Source organism: Cynocephalus volans, chromosome 11 (assembly GCF_027409185.1).
Source record: "Cynocephalus volans isolate mCynVol1 chromosome 11, mCynVol1.pri, whole genome shotgun sequence".
In the NCBI taxonomy this organism is placed as follows: Eukaryota; Metazoa; Chordata; class Mammalia; order Dermoptera; family Cynocephalidae; genus Cynocephalus; species Cynocephalus volans.
The window spans coordinates 63,115,199-63,120,074 of NC_084470.1; positions in this window are offsets into that span (position 1 = coordinate 63,115,199).

The window sequence follows — 4,876 nt, forward strand, 5'->3', positions numbered from 1 at the left end:
ACTTTTTGAAGTAAACTCATATAAACTGACACTGTGGTGTACTAAAGGAAATGCTATTTAAACTCACTATGATTAACTTTCTGTATGTTGAAGAATAGTTTATTCTGTCTCTTTCTTCAACCTATTGTATATCTATTTATCACTCCTGGATTTCACATGTTGAATTTCATTAAAGTGAAGCCCACCTTTGGTACGTGTATATGTTGGTATGTTGAGAACTAAAGTCAAATTTGGAGTGGCGAGAGGATGACAAAGAGAGGAGAAATTTAAGCAACACCATAGAATTGCCCATGTCAGCGTAAAAGGCTAGCAAGTAAGAGAAGACTAAGAGGTAGGCTGAGCCACCTTTTATAGAGCCTTTAATGCCAGAATGAGGAAACTGCATTTAATTTGGTACATCTTTGAAAGATTTTGGCAGAGTTTGTAATGTCCTTCTTGATCTGCCCTCCACTGGTCTTTAGCCTCATTCCTTATATCTCCAGTCACGTGTACACGCCAATCGAAACGAGGAGCTACACACAGTTTACTGAGCACTCCCTGATCTATTGCCTTTGAGTCTTCACCAACCCTCACACCCCATATTTATGACGGATCTAATTTGTTCTTCTTTTTTTAAATATTGTCATCATGCATTTATTTATTCATTTAGCAAGCCACTTGAATACTTACTGAATAGAAATAGAGAAGTTGGAAGAAAGAGCTGCTTTTGGTTTGGTGGTAATGGTGGGGGGAAATAAGCTTAGTTTTAGACTTTTTTTTTTTAGCATACTACAGTGTATAATGTACATGACTTAAGGAACTAATAATGAATAAAATATTCCCAAACAAAACTTTGATTGTGGCTTAAATGAACATGTACATAATTATTACCATTTAATGTACTGAATGCAAACTTGAAACTGAGAAGGAATTTCAACGTATAGTGTAAGGGATTTGGCTAGATAACGTCTAAGGGGTCTGAGTGATTCACAATGCTATAACACTTTTCACGTACTTAAATATCACACTCTTACTTATTCTTGCGGTTTTACCTGTATTTCTACCAGAAGTCTTCCCTACCCCCCACCAACTCTCATTTGGACACTAACACTGTGCTCCCCCGACCCAGCATGGTCACCCTGTCATACCACTTATAACTCTATATTCTAATTGCTTGATGAATTGTCTGTATCCATTTGCAGATGGTAAGTTCCTTGAGGAGGGACTCTGTCATGTTTACCACTGTGTTCCCATTGCCTGGCACATAATGGCACGAGTATTTGACACATGAATGAAAGAAAGAATGAGCAAATAAGTGCATGGATAGAATGATATAATTGGTACTACACTTCAGGAACATTACCTGACAAGATGAATAGAGGAAAAAGAGAGAGAGATTAAGCTGGCCCGTTAGCTCAGTTGAGAGTGGTTCTGATAACACCAAGGTCCAGGGTTCAATCCCTGTACCAGCCAGCAGCAAAAAAAAAAAAAAAAAAAAAGAGAGAGAGAGAAAGAGATTAGGTGGTTCCTGTGGTAATCCAGGTTAAAAAGGATGAGGCTTACATTAGGTAGCAGAAAGAGTATAAATGGAGGTTGTGAAAATATCAGAGGAAATGTAGTGGCTGATTGAATGAACAGAGCCGGGGCTGAGGAATAGTCTCAACACTGAGATTTTGAGCGTATAAGAATGGTGGCACCTGAACAGAAATAGAGACGTCAGAAGAAAGAGCTGGTTTTGGGTGGTAATGGTGAGGGGAAATAAGGTTAGTTTTAGACATTTTTTTTTAGCATACTACAGGATAGCAGAGTTGTGCATGTTTAATATTATCTAATAGTTTCATGGCTTCTTTTCTTGATTCATGAAAACGTATCATGATGGCAGATTTGGTCCCTTCTTCATCCTCATGATTAATCTTTGGATTGTTTGAAAGAACTTATCTTCCTTTCTCAGTGTGGATTTCTGGGCTGCTTGGGAAAATCAGCTGTTTTTTGCACTTCAATCCAGGCAAGAGCCTGTACATCCAGGAAATTAAGGTTTTGAGCCTGAATTAAGGTAGTTGGAATTAAGCCCCTTTCCATGGTGTTCTTCTCAAATGTCATGGTAATGGCAACTCTTCTAGGACAGTCCCTATGGCTAGTGACATTACCTTCCTTCCCTGCATCCTGGATTAGATATATGCTGAGGCTGGATATATGCGTAGGCGGAATGCACTGGTCATGGGAAAGCCGCTGCCAGGCCAGATGGCAAAGGAAGTGTTCTCTCTTGCAGGATTGCTCTGGGGGTTAACATTTAGCAAAAGAGTGATGCTGAGGAAGTTAGTCTTTGGCATTTTTTGATTACTGCTTCTCTCTTCTCTTCTTACCCAGCCTTTTTCACTTTGACACCCTTCCCACTGTTGATCCAGGCAGGAAGCTTCCCTTGACATCTGGGCCACTTGGAAGGAATAAGATAATACCAACATTAACGTTGTTGGACTATACCTTACTTTACCTCCCTTCTCTGTGGTATTCCTATTTATTTATTTATTTTTATTTTTAAGATAATTTATTATACATACATGTGGGGTACAATGTTGATTTTCAATAATCGTGTACAATGTGTGATGGTTAGATGAGGATAGTTAGCTTACTCATCATTACAATATATGATCATTCTGTGTCTGTTAACCAATTCCTCAATAGCCCCTCTCTCTCCCTCTCCCCTCTCTTTTTCGACCTCTAGTAACCACAGTTCTTTTCTCTTTCTCTAAAAGTTCAGCATATTACTGTGATTGCTGTTTCTTTCTCTCTCTATCTCTCTTTATTGTTTATTTGTTTATTTATGGATTCAGCTCCCAGTTATGAGTGAGAATGTGCAGTATTTCTCTTCCCGTACTTGGGCTGTTTCACTTAGAATAATTTTGTCCAGGCTCATCCACATTGCTGCAAATGGTAGAATTTATTTCTTTTTTATGGCTAAGTAGTGTTCCATTGTGTATGTATACCACAGTTTCCTCATCTAGTCATCCATCAAAGGACATTTAGGTTGGTTCCATCGCCTGGCTATTGTAAATAGAGCTGCAGTAAACATGGGTGTGCAGGTATCCCTTTGAGCAAGTATTCCTATTTTAATAGGGATCATTTTCTTTGCACTATCTGAGAATGCTGGGAAGTTGCTTGGTCCAGTGGAATGGCTACTGAAGTCAGAGAGAGGGGCCCTGGGATATGTCTGGTCCTCGCACTGTTATTGCTGACTCTGTTACCTGGACAAATTGAATGAATAGAGCCTCAGTTTCTTTATTTGTGAAATGAGTTAAACTTAAACAGGGGTTTTCAACCATAACAGACTCAATGTCATCCCTTTAATCTGAAACTCCGCTTTTTCTGTCCTGAAATGAAATTCAGAGATAACCAAGTTACTTATACACATAATTAAAAATCAATATGATACCTTAACTATAATATAAAAAAGGAATAAAAGGATTTTATATAAGATAATATGTATTTCAATATGCAAATGCTCAGGCCCACCTACACCAGAAGTCATATTAAAGTAGTCGGATGCTTGCAGCTATATGCAGAATCACTGTAAGTGAGACAGCTACAAATGCTAGAACTGCCAGTGTGTAGATTGGCCCTCATTTATCATTTTTATTGGCCATCAAGTACAACTGGTGGCATTGCTGTCAGTGATGTGATTTTCGAAATGGTGAACAATTCTTGGTCAAGTTCCAAACAAAATAAAGTATAATCTTCCCTTTTCAGTTGCTTTCCTAAAAAAGCCAGTATATATTTAAACTGTGCAAAAAAATTACCACATGCTTATATGTAAAAAGAAGCTTTGTTCAAGGGTCAGGTAATTAAACACAAGTGTTATGCCTACATGACGGACAGGCTGGACGTTGGGAAAAGGGGAAGTGAGATAATTATGTGTGGGTAGGACCCTTTTCCACCATTGCAGAGTGTCAGTATCCCTCCCCACCACCCACTAAATGCTGGCTCTCCAAATTATTAGGAGAACAAAAATTCTACTTCTGCAAATCATCTGTAAAAAACATACATACAAGTGTATATTATATATGTGTGTGTGTGTGTGAATTGTGTGTGTTTGTGTGTGTGTGTGTGTGTGTGTGTGTATGAACATACTGCTTAGAACCACTCCCAGGGCTGTGATGGGGGCCTGTGCAAACTGAAGCTTCATTAGCTTCATGACTAATTTGACTCTGACATTCTATGATTCTACGAATTAACCCATAATTTTGAGGGTGAGTGAGAGGGGTTGGGGTGATAGCCTTTCCAAAGCCTCTAACATTTAACACATAGCGCTTCCTCTGCTCTTGATGAGACAGGATTTTCTCCACGAATTACATGTCCTGTTGCATTTTTTTTCTTGTGTAGTGTCCTCTGATTCCTGGCTGTCATATATTTCTTTTTTCTTGGCTTATTCTTTTATTTTGATGAAATACATCCTCTTACTAGAAAAAGAACATATGTGAGGTAAATCTTTAGAAACTGCAAATTTTAAAAACTGTATGTTTTCCACTCTTGCTTGTCTGGATGTGTAATTCTAGGTCAAAAATAATTTCCCACCTCATCAGAATTCTGAAAGAATTGTTCCAGTGTTTTCCAGGTTCACCACTGCTATCATTAAGTTTGATACCATTCAAACTTCCAATTATTTATAGATGGCCTGTTTCTTCTCTCTGGATGTTTTTAAGATCTTTCATTTTAGCCCTAGTGTTGTGAAAATTTATAGTAATTTGCCTGGTGTGTGTTGTTTTCAGTCATTAGTTTGGACACTCAGTGATTGGCCCTTTCAGTCTGGAGGATCATGTCTTTTAGTTTTGGGAAATTTTCCTGCAATTTTGGGAGATAATTTAAAAAGGCGAAAGATTTATACGATCTGAAGAGAAACCAG